The sequence below is a fragment of the Rhinichthys klamathensis genome, unplaced genomic scaffold (genome assembly GCF_029890125.1).
Source record: "Rhinichthys klamathensis goyatoka isolate OS25496 unplaced genomic scaffold, OSU_Roscu_1.1 h1tg000605l_1, whole genome shotgun sequence".
Lineage (NCBI taxonomy): Eukaryota > Metazoa > Chordata > Actinopteri > Cypriniformes > Leuciscidae > Rhinichthys > Rhinichthys klamathensis.
In genome coordinates this window covers 497,779-519,241 of record NW_026607060.1, presented here as the reverse complement: position 1 = coordinate 519,241, position 21,463 = coordinate 497,779, and the positions used below count along the sequence as shown (strand labels likewise).

General features: G+C 37.2%; 1 protein-coding gene across 4 annotated transcripts in view; it reads right to left on the bottom strand.

The window, feature by feature from the left end:
* Window positions 1-21,463, bottom strand: part of LOC130075818 (trinucleotide repeat-containing gene 6A protein-like) — a 64,675-nt gene that overhangs the window by 26,795 nt on the left and 16,417 nt on the right. For 3 of the 4 annotated variants that reach the window (XM_056240583.1, XM_056240582.1, XM_056240585.1), the window contains exon 3: window positions 10,494-10,583. The gene's annotated coding sequence lies outside the window, so the exon portion shown is untranslated. Of the gene's footprint in view, window positions 1-8,469; window positions 8,596-10,493; window positions 10,584-21,463 lie in introns of those variants that run through there. The other variant, XM_056240584.1, reaches the window with a different exon arrangement.

Sequence of the window (21,463 nt, the reverse complement as noted above, 5' to 3'; positions counted from 1 at the left end):
TAATTCTATTAATTCATACAGGGCTAGTATGAATTGCAGCTGTATAGATACTGTACAGACCCAGGTATCGGATCAGTACTCGGTATCGGAATCGTACCGGGAAGGGAAAAAGGGTATCGGAACATCTCTATATAATAGAAAAATGTAGAAAGTACCGAGATATATCATATATCGCCATTTAACCAAAAAATACAGAGATATGATTTTTTGGCCATATCGCCCAGCCCTACAAGTCGAAACATATCACGTCTCATGTAATCGCTCAGTTTTTCAACCGCGGAAAGATGTCAATAAAACAGTTTGAACAATTAAATTAATAAATAAAACACATGTAACTTAAAGGGTTAGTTCATCCAAAAATGAAAATTCTGTCAGTAATTACTCCCCCTCATGTTGTTGGGGTTAGGGTTAGGTGTCACAAATGCAGGGACTGTGTAAGGGGCCGTTCACACATCGCGTCTAAAAACGCCTGGAAAGTGCGACCGCGCCACTCTCCTTTACACAAGCACTTGAGTCTGTCATTGCTATGCAACCATGAACTGCGCTGCTGAGGGCTTTCCATGATGACGAATAAGTATCAGCAAAGGATTCATTGATTTCTAGCCCTTGTATTAGCTTTACTTCTAGATATATTTATGGAGATGAGAGATAAAAACCCACCCTGTACAGCTATGATCAGCTGTTTGGGCCGAGCTTTCGATGTTACAGAAAGGCCGAAGCCGATTGTTGGTTTTTGTCTCATGACCTGCGGTGAGCTTGCAGCATTCTGAAAAGTTGAGATGTTCTCATCTCATCGTGGCATAGGCGGGCCTGGAAAAATGTGCTTCCATTTTGAGTATGCTTGCCGCGCGCCTGCATTTGAAATAACGAATTTACACGCGCAAAAAATGCGACATGTGAACATAAATGACGGTGTCAATAAGTCATGCGGAAAAATTGTGGCCACGTCGAGAGGAAACTAATCTTCAGTCATCTCATCTGAAACGAAAACGAAAATATTCTTCTGAAGATTAAAAGAAGATATTTTAGCCTACCTGTTTATTTTAGTCTGATCATTACATATAATGATTTTTTTTTTTTAAAAGCTTAATAAAAATAGCATTTCTCTAGGGAAATTTTATATTGCAAGAAATATCGTTATCGCGATACTCAACAACATCGCATATCGCATATTTTCCAAGTATCGTGCAGCCCTACAGGGCGGCTTTTAATTTCTCATCTCCATAATATATCTAGTAGAAAAGCTAATGCAAGGGCTAGAAGTCAGTTAATTTTTTTGCTGATACTTTTTGCTGAAGATAATTGCTGCCAAGACCGGCAACACGATAAATCTGATAAGGCACTGAAAAGCGCACAGAATACACTTCTGTGATAAAGTTTATCCGTCTTCGACTGCAAGAACTGGAGCGCGTCACAAATGAACCGAAACTCGGCGTATATATTATACTTGCCTCACAGACATGACAAATAGGCCTATAGACGGTCAAAATGTGTCTACTTTTAAACGAAACAATTAGAAATAAATAGTTTGATTATGTAATCCATATATCGCGCGCGCAGTCACTATTGCAGGAATGACGAGTCGGCTGCAAAGATGAATATGGCGATGCTAAAACACTCAGTAAGCACTTGTTTATTAATAAACAATTAAAATATCTCTTTGCTATTTTTTCCCCCGACACATTTTTTATTTTGCCAGTGCTTTGCGGCAAGCTTTATGCGCGCCAGTAGCCAGTCCCCAGTAGCCTATATTTAATTCAATTCACATTTATTTGTATAGCATTTTTCACAATACATATGCATTTTCTGTAAAGCTGCTTTGAAACGATGTCTAAATTACAATTTAGAGTGATCTGTTATCAGAGGTGACTATGTGTAATGCATTTCAATTAATTTTCCTTCAGTTTCATTGTTAAACAAAGCATTAAGTTAAGGCAGAAACAATGAGCTCATTGAAGTAAAGAATAGGCTACATGTTGTTAAATGATTAGGAAACATAGAAAACTTAAAGGGGTGATGAACTGAGAAATCAATATTTCCTTGAGCTTTTGACATCTAAGAAGTCATCATATTATAAGAATATCCTGTAAGTTTCAGAACTGAAAACGTCCTTGTTAGTCCAATAAAAGCTTTTATTGACACCAGGCTCAGCAAACGACTCGTTTTTCAAAGTGGGGAACTATGACGACAAAGATGATAAAACACCACCCCCGCAGAAGAAGATCAACGCCTACTTCAACACGGACGGTTTAGCCCCGCCCACCGATTAGCGCATTACACGAAACTCATTATAATATGCAAAACTGTTATCCACTCACAGCAGTGGGCGTTTACTTCCAAGTCTTCAATGCGAGACGCCCATAAAAACCGAGCGTTTTTGAGCTAGGCTCAAAACTAGGGTAGAAAATAGCCTATTACTTATTCATTTTGATGTTTTTGAATGTAAAAACCAAGCGAACGTCATAAGTTGACCTCAGACAACAATATAAAAAAAATGTAAAAAGCCAGTTCATGACCCCTTTAAGCATTGGTGCTTTTTTACAGACTCAAATATGAGTGTAAAAAGTTAACAAACTGAAAAAATATTTTTTTTTTGGATTGTGTAATATTGTTAAAACGGATGGTAACACTTTATTTTAAGGTGCTTGTAATAAGCAGTAATTAACAGTTAATAAGACACTTATAAGACCTTATAAGATGCATATAAGATGCATATAAGCATTAACTACTTCATATAAGGGTTAATTATAGGTCCAGGCCCTGAAGAGATCAGGGAAACTACTCCCTCTTGGGAAGGTCAATTTTTAAGTGACTGGGAGTTTGTGTTACCATTTATGTTTGTTCGGCTGTTCTAAAAGTGCAATGTATTGATACTTGAGAAATTTATTATTTTATTTTATTTATTTATTATCATTAGTTACATGCATCTTATATGCATCTTATAAGGTCTTATAAGTGTCTTATTAACTGTTAATTACTGCTTATTACAAGCACCTTAAAATAAAGTGTTACCAAACGGATTTCATAAAATTGGTATAGAAAAAAAGTATCGTTCAGGAACCGGTATCGAAGTCAAGGTATCGGTATCGAAAATTGTTACGATACCCAGCCCTACTTAAGACATTAACGACTGTTTATAAGGATACTCGCAAAGGTGGGCATTTTGACATTTGTGTGTGTATTTGACTGTTCAAGCCCAGTAAGGTGATAAAAAGAACTAAATTCAGCACTCACACGCTGTTTTCTACCGGTTAATTGTGTCTACAGGTATATCACACACCCCTACACACATGTAAGCTAAATGCGATCATCAACATTAAACCGCATTTAGATCAAAACTGCCTAACTTGAATGTAATGTCAAACCCACAAAGAGTTGTAGGACTGTGCATGCTTTGGGGGGTGTTAATGAACACAATCTACTTTCATCGTTATGAATCAGATCCAGATCAAAAAATCTCTTTAAAATAACTGAATATTCCTTTTTATTCCTTTACACTCCTAAATTTAAATCCCTCCTTAAATGCCTGTCATATAGGGACCACTTTTCACAATCCAATTATTTATCTCAGAAGTAAGCACAATTAACATCCACTTCACTTTCAATTCTGTAATAATTCAGATTACAAGTAAAATGGGGACTGTAAAGTACAAGCAAAGACAACACAGTATATGTCTATTGACAGTAAACACGCAGTAAAATTGCTTTCCAATATTACAGTGTCCCCTGCAAGTGTCTTGAACATTCAATACTGACTATATGTAATAAAATCTTTTGAAAACTGAAATTCAATTAAAGATTTGCTATATCAACTTAACGTACTGGTACTAGGGATGGGCATTTAAAAAAAATATTGCATTCGAATATTCGGGCTCATAAAAATCGAATATTCGAATATTCGTTTATTTAAATGACGTTTAACGAAAAAGACTTTTTTTTTAAGTTAAATTTTTTCACGTTTTTGTCACCACTTCTGAACAAGCTTACAATTAGGCAATATACACAACAAGCTTACAATATATGTTAAAGTTTTCTTTTAGTTGAGAACATTAATAGTAGGCCTATGTGTAAACAAAAAATATAAAAAACAAAAGCATGCTTAAACAGTGCGAACGGGAAAAAACGCCTAATAAAGCAGATTGCGCCAGATATCGTACAGAACGTACACAGACACACACACACACGAGTCAGCATATGATTATCGTGTTTATATTGTTTGACGTTTATGTTGAGAAAAACAATAGGCTAATAGCTATCCACATGCAGGGGCGCCGCCAGCAATTTATGCTCGAGTGAGAAAAGGCGCTGCGCTGACAGACGCTTCAGAGACACAAAGATAACGGTGTTTTTAAGTTTCTAACTGCACTTTGCGTTTTCTGTTCTTAAACCTGTCTCCCTCAACGAAACTTAAAGGAAGTATATGTCTCAAAATCATTTTGCTATAAGATAAGTTATCATTTCGGATCACGCGGGGTCCAGCTTCGCTTACCTGCAGTCGTGAATGCAGTGATGGACAGCTGTCTTTCCTCATTCGACTGTTTGGATTTCATGTGATTTCTCATTGTGGTGATGATATTATAACTCAGATGAATTAATTAATTCGATCAAAAGTAATTCCATTTAGTAAGATCATTTTCAAGTAATTCCAAACTTCGCGAGGCAGACGACAACATTATGTGATCAAATACACACAACTTGTTAACACACTCCACAGCGCCACCCAGTGCATTTAATTATAACTGCGAGTTAGTGCTTGGGATTTATCATGGATTCGCTGCATTTACGGCCAGCAAAGCAATGTAGTAAAATTCGAATAGTATTTTATTTTTCGAATAATAATTACAGATCGAATATTCGAAAATTCGAATATTCGTGCACATCCCTAACTGGTACAGTATCATATGCTAATACCATGATACTGAACGATTACTATATAGTGTTTCCCAATACATTGATTTATTTGTGGCGGCCCGCCACAATATCAACATAGATAAAATAGATTTTAGTGCTTCCCATTCATTAACTAGACTGTTGCGGCCCAAACATATTTTTAAACTTCTCATAATAACATAAAAGCTCTTTAATGTTGTGTTTTGCACCATTACTGTCAAACAAACTAAAATCAAAAGCATGATAAGGCTTTGTGTCCTTATCAAAGGATTGTCTGTTTGCGCTGTGGAAAAAGAAGTGCGTACTTCAATCACGCGACCAGCTCCTCAGTTCAGTGAATGAATGCAGTGAACTCTATCTGTGCATGTGCTGAGTTTAGCGTGAATTTTATGAACGTAGTAGTTGCGCATCTTTTTCACATTTGGATAGTTGACAATTTACAGCATTTCACTAGATTTGTAATTAGAAGCGTTTGTAAACTTGTTTTCCGCCAAAATAAAAGCTCAACTGCAGTTTCCGTTAAAATAAAAGCTCACGGGTTTATCTCTTGTATGGATAGAAATTAAGACAAAACTATGAAAGTTTCATTTATTTTTCAGCGCATTTGTTTTACAATATAGCTCGTCATAAGAATAATATTATAACGGTATTATTATTGTTAGTAGTAGTAGTAGTAGTATGTAGACTGACAATATCACAACGAAAAAGGTTTGAGTCTTCTTTAAAGTTTAGATACAGACTTTTTCTTTGTTCAATTTGCACACTGAATATGGGCTGGAGCTCTTTATTTTGAACTCTCAAAGTAGTGTTGTCAGTCGATACTGAAATTTCAAAAATGTGACGCTTTGAGCGCTGTTGAGCGGAATCATAAACACCTCTGATTGGCCATTGTGTTCATGAGCTCATCGGATATGTCTGTCATTGGACGGGACGGGAGCGTTTGAAAGTTTTTTGAAAGCACAAGCAGGACCGATCCGCTGATAGACGCCTGTTTTCAAATACTCGCGTGTGTGTGTGTGTGTGTGTGCAAGCGCTCGCTGAAGAGCGTCATTGATGTATATTTATTTACAACATGTTTTTGAAGCGCTGATCATTGTAGCCAATCACAGACATATTTGATGAGCGTGTGAGTACAATGGCCAATCCGAGGTGTTTATGGTTCACATTTTTAAAATTTCAGTATCGACTTGGTACCGAAGTCGGTACTTTTGACAACACTATCTCAAAGTAGGGGTGGGCGATATGAGCAAAAATTCATATCACGATATTTTTCACTGTCCGGACGATATCGATATTATATCGCGATATGAGAAAAAAAAAATTGGAATCACATTTTAGTACACCTTAGTTAAATTACAGGCAAAATATGTATTTTAACACTAGATAACTAGAAAAAGGTGAGGCATTTCATTGGACATAGACCTGAAATGTGTTTTTTTATTGTGCCATTTTTTTTCTCAAAAAGTGCAAACGTGCAACATGAGGTAGGCCTGAATGCACTTGTTATGTCTTTCCACTTTTTGCTCGTCTTGTCATAATGAGAACCGGCAGCGAATGAAGACTTTATTGATTTCAGAGTGAGAGCCTATCTGTTGTTATAGTTTTGCTTTTTTAAATTAGTTTTTATTTTAATATCGTTTTCAATTTTGCTTTAAATTTCAGTTTAGTTTTAGCTAGTTTCATTAATGGTTTTGTTAGTTTTTATTTTGCAAACACATTTCTATATAGTTTTTATTTTATTTAGTTTCAGCTTTAGTAATAATAGTTTAGCTTTAGCAGAGCAAGCAGAACACTTCCAGTGTAGACCAAAGCGAGACGTTTAATTTAAGTTTAATGTTTGCACAGATTACAGTTAACTCTTGTGCAGACATCTTAATAATAAAAATAAAATAATGGGTTGAGATTGAACAAAGCACTAAATAAATAGAACTTAAAAGTATACAAGAAAAAAACAATGAAAATTTTCATACAAAATAATTCATTAGTGTAAGGAGACAGAATAAAGGCCTACAGTTTGTACAGTATAAAACCCATTACGTCTATGGAGAGTCCCCACAAAGATAGTGGACCAGTGTGTGTATGCGCGCGCTTATGTGTGTGTCGTGTCCTGTTATTCATAGCCTAACGTTACATTGCGGGGAAATGTCTCCACGTGGATAATATTATTAGCAGTAAATGTTTTGTAAAAACAAAGATAATAATAGCAGCTTTCAGCCTTTCAACCTTCATGAAAACATGACATCTCAAACATACAGTAGCCTGGAACTTTAACGTTTTTTTGTGCTTGACGAACTTGTTTTGGTGTTGCACCCGCGTCTCGCAAATGAAACGGCATTCTAAAAATGCTGCGCTCAAGTTAAAAGTCAAACTTGCGTTTTATTACCTTGTTATTTCCCATTCCACCGCAAAATATGCATCCTTTATGAACAGTCGCTTAGCACTAGCGATGTGTTCTACGTTACGGTCCTTCATTGAACGCGTCACAGGACAGCGGTTAATCGCCTCAGCAACTTCACGCGTATGAAGCGCCAAATTAGCCACTTCCTTAAACAGCGTATTCGATTCTGTATCGTCATTAGTGTTAACAGTTGTAAAGAGTACCAAATTGAACAAAACAATATAACTGCAAAATTTGAATTTATGAATACGGTATCCTCGGTATCGCAAAATCCATATCATGGCACAACATAATACCGGTATTCACGTTCATACCGGTATAGCGCCCACCCCTACCTCAAAGTGCATCAAAGATTGATGAATTTAACTTTAAAATGTACAACATTTTCTTCCGGGGGACATGCCCCCGGACCACCTTAAAGGGACGAGGTCCACCCACCACAGTTACACAATATCCTATGGGAAACACTGCTATATTTGTGCGCCATCATATTTGGATGCTATTGCAGTATTTCAAAGCATACAGTGCATGTCCTCAAAACATGGCATTACCATGATGCATTTTGGTACTTTATAAGTATCTAGTTTGTAACAATAAAAATAAGCAATGCATCTGATTTCAATTGTTCTATAACTTGTTTTCATGCATTCAGGTTTGAAAATGTACAGTTCTAAAGAGGAGACAGTCAATATCACTAACAAATAGTTTACCACCGCTGCACATTCAGCTTCTTAAAACTGTTAATGCAGTATTTTTATTCTTACAAACTAGTTACTTATAAAGTACCAAAATGCATCATGGTAATGCCATGTTTTGAGGACATGTACCATTGTATGCTCAGCTTAACTGTTTGCAATATCCAGCAGTCTGTTCATGGACATTGTTTTGGCTGTGGAATTTCCTCTTCAGGAATGACCTCACAGTGCAGCAATTCAGTTTCACATTTAAAAAAAAGAACTAGATAAATGCTTTATAAAAACAGAAACCGTCCCGACTGTCAACCACAGTCTAGAACAGAGAGCTACCAATAAAAAGACTAGTATAATTACATTATTCCTCTCACATCAAAACAGCCGTGAAGATTTTACAAATTCAACAATTTAACAATAAAAGGGAATAGAAGAACTCAAAATACAAAAGTAAAACATATTTGTAGCGTATTATAAAAGCTGAAACTCTACCTTCAAGTAATACAGGATTAGATTACAGCTTCCTTTTTCCCTCCTATCCAGGTTTACCAGAAGCCTTTAAACACATCCAGCTTTGTTTCTTCTCTTTGCATTTCATAAGAAAAAAAAAAAAAAAAACGGAGGGGCATGGTGTCATTTTACTGCTCGAGTTGAAACTCCTGCCAGCTCCTCCTGCTGCCTGTAGTGGGGGCTCTGTGAGGGGGAGCTCTTTTGGGGGCTTTCATTTTTTTTAAGTCTACTTTATCTCTTGAATGTTTTAGCAGAGGAGTTCAAAAGGAAACAAAAGTGTGAAATAATACTGCAACCATGCAACAGGTCTGTGTTTTTTTAGGGGCAATTTCCTGTTCAGACAGCTTCGACTCGCTTGTTGTGGAATGACAACCGTCAGGAAGTCAGGTGGTCATATTGCAACAAGCAGACTACCATGCAGATCTGTTGCACTGCAACAACCAGTGCTGCATTCAATGACAAGCCTGTATGACTACAAAATTAGAGAAAGAATGAATGCTTTCTGGTTTGATGCAGTATCGGAAGGCATCTTTCCAGGAACACTAAAAATACTAGAGTGCATTTATTTCTTCACTGCTGAAATGCAAAAATGACAACGTGCTTGTAGAAATGTCAAAAGCGGAATCAAGTGGAGAGAAACTGAAATATAACAACAAGTTTCTCTTGAACACTCCCAAAAGAAGTTGCAGACATGATCAGGTCTGCCATTTGTCTTAAAATTACAAGTATGCATGAACAGGTCTTGACTTGAAACGCCTTTCCATATTTGGTGCCAGCTATGTCAGTAATCTATTACTATTAGAGGCAAAAAGACAAGGTACTATCTTTTAGAAGTCTGAAGCTTTGCTTTTGGCATTTTTAAGTGATTTTCCAGCCTCTTAATGACGTAATACTTGCCATCTTTGTCAGTGTCTCTTCCTTGAAAGCAAACATATTGTGCATGGTCATTGCTAAGCAACAGTTAGATGATTTAGTCAACACACTAACCCTTTGTCGCAAAACACAGACGCTACAAATCATTTCTTGAAGGGGTTTCCATTGTCTGACCCTATTTTACAAAGAAAAAAAAGAGATCATGATAAACTTTTGACTTTTTCATAGACAGATGTTCAAAATGAGAGGTGGAAGGAAAAACAGGAAGGTAGACTGGGACATGTTTTGAAATTTTAGATGAGGACCAAATAGTTTCCAGCTGGTATTTATTTGGATGAATAAGTCATGAAATATAATTTAAGTGCGAGTGAATGTTTATTATCTAGTCAAAATAAAAAAGGAGCAAGTTATTGTTTTGCACACAGCAAAGTCAACTTTATTGCCTAAGTACTACTCGGTATCATGAAGAAGACAAGGACATCTGGGTCAACAGATAAGTAAAAAGTCACCCGGGGTAACCAGGGAGGGGTGGGTACTGGAAACATGATTCTTGGATATTTGCCGTGCGAATCTCTGAGCAGCAGCGCTTCACCCAGATACCGAATGAGGTAGATGCAGTATTTACATCACAATACTTTAAGGTCTTTTCCCAAGCTCAAACTACTTTTAAAGAGGGTTTCAAAAAAGACATATTCCTACATTAAATTTCATCATTTCCACACATTTTTGACTTTCTATAAGTAAGACCACAGACACACCCGCAAACTTTTCCTAAGGAGAGCTGTTACCAGACTTAACCAAGCGTCAGTCACACCACTGGCCTTAAGCTACTGTGAGAGCGAAGACAAGGTCAAGAGATAAAGACCTGAGCTATCAGCCTTTCCACATCACTCGGTGGAAAAATGCTACACCCACTGACACGTTTCTATGATGTGCCTTGGTCTGGATAAAAGGCAAAGTATGGTCACTTGTGATAAATGTCTTTGCTTCTCTTTCCAATCAGAAATAACAAATAGGGCAATATCATTAATGAATATGGGTTGATAGCTGATGCTGTGACAATGCATTGAGCTAAAAAAAACCTCCAATAAATGCTATTGGTAATATTTAGCCCCGTACACAATAATTCTTACCTTTATACCAGCCCCTTCTTCCTTATCGTCATTCCAATGAGCTCTACACTTTTCTCCATCCACTCTCCATCCGTGTTTCGAACGATTTCCCTGAAAACAAAAGGATTAAATGGCAGATAAAACATAACGTGGCTTCATCTTTAGCAACACGTTACGCACAGCTACATTTCCAAATAAATGATGCAGCAAGGCATTTAGTAAAAGGGAGAAAGCTTCTGGTAATCTCCTTAACGGATTACATTGGGAAATTACTCCTCTATAAACAGACAACCATCTCTGTGGGTCACACAGGCAAACACTTTTTCGATGACTACCTATACTCTAGATCTGCACAAAGATTTGCTGATCTATGCAAGATGCACAATGTTTATCTAGTAAGTGAGATCAATGAGGTCAACAACTTGCTGGCAATATGCAGCATAGATTTACAATAATATAAATAATTATACACAATTAACTTTTGCTTGTTAATTTTGCACAATTAACAAGACAAATTATTGGCTTCTAATTATTTCATGGTATTAAATTAGTGTATTGGGTAGGGTTGCACCAGCCATTCGTTAGTTCTTAAATTGGAACGTTAAGTCCACACTAGAGGCTTTATAACTACTAGCTAGTTTGAAACTAACTCTGTACATTATTCAGTTGCACCATTTGTTCTTGAAGGGTTAAGTTCACCCAAAAATGAAAATTATGTCATTAATGACTCACCCGCATGTCGTTCCAAGCCCGTAAGACCTCCGTTCATCTTCGGAACACAGTTTAAGATATTTTAGATTTAGTCCGAGAGTTTTCTGTCCCTCCATTGAAAATGTATGTACGGTATACTGTCCTTGTCCAGAAAGGAGATAAAGACATCATCAAAGTAGTCCATGTGACATCAGTGGGTTAGTTAGAATGTTTTGAAGCATCGAAAATACATTTTGGTCCAAAAATAACAAAAACTAAGACTTTATTAAACATTGTATTCTCTTCCGGTTCTGCCTTCATGAGTCCGCAGTGACGCTACCAGAGAACACGTCTCACTGCTGACAGAACCGGAAGACAATACAATGTTTAATAAAGTCATAGTTTTTGTTATTTTTGGACCAAAATGTATTTTCGATGCTTCAAAACATTCTAACTAACCCACTGGTGTCACATGGACTACTTTGATGATGTCTTTATTTCCTTTCTGGACAAGGACAGTATACCGTGTATACATTTTCAATGTAGGGACAAACTCTCGGACTAAATCTAAAATATCTTAAACTGTGTTCCGAAGATGAACGGAGGTCTTACGGGCTTGGAACGGCATGAGGGTGAGTCATTAATGACATAATTTTCATTTTTGGGTGAACTAACCCTTTTAAGGCAGAACGTAGCTAGTAGGCCGTAAGCTTTCCGTAAAGTAATGCGCAGCTAGATAAGACGTTTACCCTCAATATTCCAAGCAGCCTATATATAAATAATGGTGCAACGCAAACATATTTAGTAGTGGGCAAGTTGTAGCTTAGTGCCCATTTAAGTCAAAACTAGGCTAAGTTGTAACTTACGCACAGCTGGTGCAACCGAGCCCTGGTACTCAGTACTAAATCTTGATAGGAATGGATGACATTGGTATCATACCAGTTTTCGGGTAATATTTAGTGATGTAACAGTGAGGAAATTCACAACGGTAAAAAAAAAGATCTATTTTAAGACAACACCGGTAACACCAACTACCACAGCAAGCAGTCGAGACTCGAGTGTTTGAAATTACTGAGCTAATGTGGCTTCTTATCATAGAATGAGGCAGACAATATATTATTTCATAGTATTCTATACAGTGATAAAGGCTATGTCAATTAGCACTGCATTATAATATTTACTCGATTAAATTTACTCTTAAATTAAATTAATTTTCGGCTAATTGAACATTGCGAACGTGACACGAGATTCTTACGCGAGAGACCCGACACAAACTTGAGGCGGCAAAAAAGAAACCAAACATGAGGCGGTCAAAACGGAGTGGACTACCAGCTATATACAGCGTGCTAACCTCGAAAATCCAGCTGTATTCGAACAATAACTTAGCTCTCCTTATTAGCTAGGCTCCTTACATGCTGGCTAATAACTTTTTTTAAAGCTGGGTCTCAAACATTAACAGCGCTGTGTTGGACAGATTTGTGCAGCGGTGTTCCATGAGGGAGAGAGAGCGCGATAGGTACGGGTGAGTGAAAGCGCGAGAGGTAGTGCTGCGCGAATGCGCTACGGCGCTCTGCAATCAAATACGATTTTAAATAGGCTTAGTAAAAAAAAAAATATCGAAAATCAATGTGTGGCGATCAGCATTGATATTGTGGCGGGCCGCCACAAATAAATGAACGTATGGGAAACTCTGCCCTCTAATTTTACTGTCACCTTCATCAGGGATGATTTAAGTTGTGTTCAGTTCTATATTTGAAGTTTCCAGGTCTAGTAATTTTACTTTTACCTTTCTCAGACCAAGGGGGATTATAAGTGCTGCTGCTAATGTTTCAAGTTTTTAATACAAGTAGTTTAGATTATTAAATGTAGGCTTAATAATATAGTGTAGGCTAAGCCTACCCATATAGATTTTTATTTAAAATGTATTTTATGTTGCTTAATGTTTCACATGCAACAAGTGAGCTAGTGCACAATTATTTTTTATGCATTTTAATTTTCTGTGCATAATTTATTTTGTTAAACTACTTAAATGCCATTATCTGTACCGTATCCCAACTGTTACAATAAAACATCAATTGAGCAATATAACATGCATTTTTATTCAGTATATAAGCTAGGGCTGGGGTAAACGATTATTAATTAAACGATTAGTCTGTCGATTATTTTATCGATTAGTCGACTAATCTAACGACTAATTGAACGATTCTTTTTTGTAACATGGAAATTGCAGGAGTGCACATTCAATGCACAACAATTTTGATCTGGTTCTTACAGAGTATCTACACTGTAAAATGTTTGGTAGGCTACTCAAATGAGCCCTATCACACTTGGATGTGGTGCTCATTTTAATGTTTTCAGTGCTCATAAAAAACATCCGGACTGTACCGCCGGGAACGGTGCAAAAAAAAAAAAACATAAATAAATAAAGAAGCGTCGACAAAAAAACTTGTATCAATAAATATATCAAAAGTGTCACTGACAAAACCTTATTATCATCTATTTTTAGTCTTAATTGCTCTAATCTCTACCAGTGGAGGAAGAACTCAGATCTTTAATATCATAATGAAAACGTTTTTAATTACATATGTACAGTACTTTTATACTATTTTAAATATGTATTAAGCAAAATGTACTAAACGTGAAACAAAGTTTCACTTTATATATTATTATTCTATTATTCTTTATATACTATTATATATTATATATCACACAAAGTGAATTATGTAAATTATTGGAATATTGCTTGATGTTGTAAGCGTTATAGGCAGAATGAGCTTCAACACTGTCTACACCGGACGCGGCCGTTATTGCTCGCGTCGCAACAGCTGTTTACCCGAGACGCGAAAAAGCGCCCATTTCAAAGCAGAATGGGGCATCAGTTTACTGTCGGAGATTTGTCGCTCGCGCAACGCATTTTAACCTGTTAAGCTTCAAGCCCACTTTTGAAAAATCCCCAGAAATGACATACCCAAACTGAAACAGATACAGTTCATGAACCCTTTGCACTAAAAGCACAAGTATGATCTCATTTGAAAGCTGACACCTGGTTGTTTATTGTAAATGTAGAATTAATTATTGTCATAATGAAAAAAACAATTTTAAATAGCTTCAAAGTTTTGTAAAGTTATTAGAAATTTATTTTTATGAAACATCTTCATGAAAATAAAATTGAAGTTGGCCCTGGAGCAATCTAGAAATGCACTGCAGCTAAAGCCACATGTCTGACCATTTTATATTTAAAATCTGAAAATGATAAGTATAAAAATCTGTATTTAGTTAAATGTTTTTCAAGATCATGTCAAATTACTTTATTTTGATTAGACTCTATTAGCAAACTGATGTTTAGTCATCTTCTGAGTCATCTATTCAGTCTATTGTCTCTATTGTTTTGTGGTGCCCCATTCAGTGTCAGTCTCCCCTGCACACATTTACACCTCTCCAGACTGGTTATTATGACTCTAAATATGCATTTCTTTTGTCTGCATTATAGCTACTAACGACTGGCTATTCACAGGCTATTCATAGGGTTTCAAACCCTAATTTCTTTTATCAAAGTTCTCACTAAATATTTGAAACTGGTATCAAATGCACTGAAACATTTCAGTAAGCATTCCTATTTAGAAAAAAATCATAAAACAATAACTGCTGTTAGCAGGTGCACCTGGGCTAGCTAGCATGTTAGCTTAGCACACCATCAATACACGACCATTTGTGAGATTAAAACCATGTTTGTGCTCCAAACTTACTATATAACGCAAGTCTAGTGTTTTAAATAATCTTCTGTGATCTAACTTGGCTTCAGATTAAAAAAAATCCGACAGAAAATGTATTATTTAGTGTTCTGAACGATGATGAAATCTATATCGATTAGCATTACATTATAAATATAATCTATTATTATGAAATACCTGGCATGGCTTGAAGAACACAGGTAACTCAAATATCATTGCAATCATGTTTATTGTCTTCAAAACATCTTTATCTGCATGTTACAGCGATCTCTGTCAGCTACTTTCTGTATCACTCAGTGACGTCCTGGAATGTCACATGACTATGGGTCTTCTTCATGATCCATATATGGACTTTTATTGGACATAATAGCGCCCCCATGCTATTGGTATGAATGGAAAACACAGCACATCTCAGTAAGAAGCGATCATAATGATTACATCGACGCATTTGGGTATAAATTCAATAAATATTATTCCTGTCTATAGAAATATGATGTGAATCTATGACAATATATCAATATTTCTCCACATCTGCACATTGTTGAGCTAAAAGCCCTCAGGGACGTTGTTTTGTGAATCGCTGTCATGACGACAGCACGGAGTGTTTTTTATGAATGGACCGGCTGACGCTCATAATTCATATTAAAGGTATCGACTCATTTTTTTCATTTCATAACTCCTGACACAAATTAAGACATAACTGTCACTATAAGTTTCTCAGAATACAATAGTGGTCAAATACTGAATCTTGAGTCTTATATCTTTTTAATGATGTATAGTTTGTCAAGGTATAACATTAAATCTGATAGTATATTTGAACTAAATAAAAAAAAAAACGCTTCAGTGCGCCGACGCTCTGGCAACGGTTAAGAGGTTAATCAATGTTTCATCAACCAATTGCCTGGATTTAATAAATAAGAAGTAAATATAGCAGACAATATAATCAGGACTTCTCAGCTGCGCGCTTGCAATAGTCACAAGCTCACACAATACGTGACAGAGGCTGGTAGCAGAGAAATCAATTCTGTGAATTACACTGCGCAAATCAAAAGTAATAGGCTACTACCCACCGGATGAAGAAGGGTTGGCTCTCAACAACAGAACATAAAATATTCATTTTATTTTATTTTTCGTGTTCGCATTTATGAGGAAAAAACAATGTTACGGACGTGACAAGCTCTGAAAGCGGCACTAAAGTGCTTTAAAACTTACACAGAGACCTCAAACAGAAAGCACAAAGCCTTTCATTAAAGTGAATTTCATTTTGTATTAATTGTATCTTAATTTTAATCAATGTTTCATCAACCAATTGCCTGGATTTAATAAATAAGTAGTAGTAAATATAGCAGACAATAGATAATCTCGACACGGAGGCGCCGGCGCGTGAACTGCAACTTGTCTCATAAATGAACCGAAACTCAGCGTATAGACCTGAGAAATATATCTGTATTGAAATGTCTACTTATAAACAGAACAATTCAAAACGAAAGACAGACTGCTCTCTGTTGTAATCAGTATGAAATGTGCATTTCTCTCTGGCGTGTTCACTGAAGATCGCGAGTCAGCGTCGTCAACTTTGCAGCGACACTGACTGAAAACACTTGTTTATTAATAAACAATTAAAATTTCTCCTTGCTATATTTGATGCATTGACAATCATTACTTTTGCCAGTTCTTTGTGACAGCTTTTAGGTGCTTTATTGGCAGCGCCTTACATGAATCACCACACCCACATTTAAAAAAATATTCATTTATCGGCCATTATAAATGCTGATACCGTTAGTAAGGAAAATGCCTAATATCGGCCGATAATATCGGCCCGCCGATATATCAGTCGGGCTCTACTTAGTAGCGCCCCACTTTGGATTTGAGAGGTGAAGGTTAATGATTAATCATTTGTTAATTTGACACTTCAACTCAGTAGGTGGATGACATGAAAGGTGAAAGCATGTAGCCTATTAGATGCCCAGTCTGCAGGAAGTGCCAATTAACAGCAAGTTCTTTTTGTACGCCTGCCTACATTTGAATTTTGAGTCTGAAAGTAAATTAAAATAAATGTGACTGATAGATTCGTCCCGCCGAACCCTGTCCCTGCAATCATTAACAAAAAAAAATCAGCAATGTTTTAAAAAAATAAAACGGAACAATCTTGATTTCACAATGACTTTAGCCATTAGGTCATTGGAAAAAGAAAATTAAACTATAAAACAAATAGTGTTGTCACGATACTAGAATTTCTAACTTCGATACGATACCTTGAAAAATATCGATATTCGATACCATTTTCGATACCACGGAGAAAAAACTGCCACAATATTAAGGGGGTATTTTTTTTATTTAAAGCTAAATATAACAAGTCTAGAACATGACAATGAGGTATATTTTACATGAACAAAAATGTCCTGAGTTCTATTTGTTTATATTTTTTAATTGGACCAGAGCTAACATGATGTATTTTTATTACCTACTGTTATCAAAGATTAAAATATACTGTAACAAAAAAGAAGTTAACAGTATCAAATTGGAGGATAGAGAGTCAGTAATGTATAATAATAAGATTGAACATTCAATTTTCAGTTAAAGGCATGTCATTATTGAATTCAGAGATGCCATTGTCTAGCTGTTTAGTTTAATTAATATCTGTGTAATCAAATTGATGATAATCGCTAATGAAGGAAAATTGCAGAATTAAATAATAATTTTTGAATAAAGTTAAATAGGCACCAGTTAATTTACATTTGACCACAGTTACAATATTTACTGGTCTAAGATTCCTCAGTCAGATTATGTTAACTTTAAGAATTAAAACGAGACAACACAGACTCTTATCAACAACAATACTAGGCCATCTTGGTTAATGTTTCAGAAAAGTTCAAATGAGAAGAGTTACAGTGTTTCCTTGAGGATTTTTTTAGCAGTGGGGGCAGGTCTGTCCAAACAACAAACACCCCTGATGCAGAGCATATGCTGCTAAATAGTAGCCTACCCCTGGAACCTGTTCCTTAAGTCTGTTTTCACCTATACAATAATTTTTAAAAATGAGTGATGTGAGGGATTATTGATAGTCAAACAATCTGTTGGGTGCCCGCAGCCCGCTCGCGTGTCCGCGCTATTCTCCGACATGCCCGCTCGCGGTGTGTAGCGCGTGTCCACGCTATTCTCCGACATGCCCGCTCGCGGTGTGTAGCACGTCCACGCTATTCTCCGACTCCGACATGCCCGCTCGCGGTGTGTTTTTTACGCGTGTCCGCGCTATTCTCCGACATGCCCGCTCGCGGTGTTCTTTATCAATTAACCAAAGCCGGTCGCGGGGGCGCCGCCCTCGCCATCTTTCCATTCACTTCACTTTTGCTATTTAACCAGAGCGAATGAGACGAGTGCGTCACGTGTGGTGTTTGTCAACGCGCCTTTTGAGAGAAGTGAAAGTGACTGCTCGGCTAGTATCGATACTTCGGGAAATTAGTATTGGTACCGTTCAGATATTTCAGTATCGATATTTATCGAAATATCGATATTTTTGACAACACTAAAAACAAATGATAAAACTAGGGGTGGAAATCTTTAGGCACCTCACGATTCGATTACGATTCAGAGGGCTGCGATTCGATGCTAAAGTGATTATCTGAATCTTTTTTTGTGTGTGTGTGTGTGTGACTATAAATACTTTGCTTTAAAAGTACAAAGTAATGACCCATAAAGAATTAACTTACAATATATTTTATTAACATTGCAAAGAACCAACAGGAAAATAAATGTGTGCCTGAACTAGCAGCATACTTAGTAAAAATTTATAATAAATATTATAATATACATACAGTCGGCAACTAGTCATAGTTGGGGGCGTGGTCGGCGTGGGGGAAAACACCACGAACATCGTGTGTATTTGAATGACAAAAATGTCTTATTGCGAGGCATTGACGCCTGGCGACCGGCAACGATACATTGTAAAATTAACTGCAATAGGATATGATTGCCCTTATTTAATTAAAAACTGGGTCAATGACCCAACCGAATGGCCGGAGGTGTCATTTCCAGATATATTGTGTTATCTGGTTGAATCTCCAGGTAAGACATCGCGGTATACTTATCGGTAACAATAGCCTATAACTCAATAATATGTTGCGCACTATAACTCCATAAAACCTTGTCACTTACCAATTGTACGTATGATTCACTTCAAACTAAAATGCTTTTGTAAAACGGTGATCAGTAGTACGTACGAGGGACTGTGCTGACAGGTTCACGGCTGGCGTCATTACGTAGCAATTGGCCTATCAAGCCAATCTTCAGCTGATAACGCTAATGTGAATGAGACATCCCTTATGAAAAACAACCATTGGAATCGTGTAGTCTTTTAGGATAAAATATTATAGTAATCCTATAGGAATACTATAGTATTTTGGGACAAACTATAGCTACTAAAGAGGTATTACAGAACATCACAGAAGTATTATAATACAAATCTTATAGGAATTATTAAGTATTATAATACAAATCTTATAGGATTACTATAGTTATTTTTCGTAAAGGAAGTAGACAAATCTGGCCCACTGCCTAATACGAGTTTAACACCCACTACTATATCACACAGGGATCTACTCACACAGTAATCTAAAAAATTACAAATCCCTGGAGGCTCACACCTTTTTTACCAACGGGTTTGTTGGTTGTAGAACTTCAATTTATAATTTTTGTTTATATTGCCAGTACAGAAAACGACAACAACTCTTCGGCATGATTGTCGCGTGTATTTCAATGAGCGCCAAGGCAATGTTTTCCCCCACGGGGTAAATTCACATCACGTGACGGGGCGTTCCCGGGGGCGTTCCCAGACCAACCGTCTGTATCTATAACAATGATATTTTTAATAATATAAATTAATAATATAACAACGACCGGTAACGTTACAGCCGAGTGTTTTTTCCTCCTCTGGGTGGAAACGTGTCATATGTAGGGGTGTAACGATATATTGTGGTACGATATAACGCAATGCAAAAATGTTACGATATGTATCGTAGAGTTATGGCGATTTCTTTTAACAATATGACGTCCGTTTTATCCTATTGGTTGAGCTACAGCACCCACGTCACGCTTGCATTCACACTCAAATGAATCACTTGAACTTAGCAGTAGCAGGGTAAAATGAGTTCGACTGAAATAGAAATAGAGGATGCCCCGTCCACTTACAAGTCCGACGTCTGGCAGCATTTTGGTTTTCCAGTTACTCGACAGGAGGACGGTAAAAAAAAAGACAAAACACGAACTGTGTGTAAACATTGTAAACAAACACTGTTATACACGACGTCGAACACAACAAATATGATGTGTCATTTAAAACGGCACCACAAAGACGAACGCATTCAACCGAGTGCGGAAAAGAGTGAGAGAAGGCCAATCATCTATACAACGTAGTTTTGCTTCAACGTGGTCTCAGTCAAGTGTAAAAGCTCAAGAAATAACCAGGTGCATCAGAGTTTTTATCGCTAAAGACATGAGGCCATTCTTTGTTGTCGACAATGTTGGATTTTGCGAATTGGTGAAGGTACTGGAGCCCAGGTACCATATTCCGTCACGCCCGCACTTCAGTCAGTAGGTAATTCCAGCCCTGTACAACGAAGTTAAAGCAAATGTGACAGATGGTTTGAAAAAGGCTGAGAGTGTGGCGATAACAACTGACGGGTGGACTTCGAGGGCTGTTCAGAGTTACATTACAGTCACAGCGCATGTTATTACCACAGAGTGGGAAATGAAAAGTTTTGTGCTTCAGACTCGCCCGCTTTTCGAGTCGCACACTGGTAAAAACATAGCCGATGTTTTAAAAGCGACCATTCAAGAGTGGGAGTTTGAAAGATCTGCTCATAGCATTGCTGTCGTTACAGACAACGCACGCAACATGATTGTCACAGTGAGAGAAGCAGGATTGTCACCTCACAAGTGTTTTGCGCACACGTTGAATCTTGCTTCGCAAGCAGGATTGCATGTTCCCCGCGTCAGTCGCTTGCTTGGTCGCTAGGGATGTAACGATTCACTCGCAACCGGTTGAAAATCGATAAAAATGTGTGACGATTCAAGTCGGTTGAAATGTTAAACGAATCGCGATACACGTTTTAAACAGCAGGGCGCGTTTACTATAGCCTACTGTGAAGTTGTGAACCTCGCTTTACAATAGCACAATAGCAGCGAGCACACACTGGCGTGAAGCTAGCGAGTGTTTTCACTTCATTCATGGAACTTGATCTTGTGTGAGCCAAGCTCAACTTCCATAGGAATGAACTGAAAACGCTCGGTTTGCTCCGCTCGCGCCGCACCAGTGTGTGCCATAGACTGGTGTGCACGTGCCGTCAAACAGTAGACATGGCTTTGGCGACGGCAAGCGTAGATGTTGACGTTGACTCATTCAAATCGGAGGTGTGGCGGCATTTTGACTTTCCGTAGACTAATAATAATCACCACCGTGAGTAACACCAGTCACCTCCGTTTTCATGTAAAAGTCATTAATACTACAATTGCGAGAGCCACGGAGATCACAAGGTGCATCAGTGTTTCCGTGGCAACCAGGTGTTGTATTTA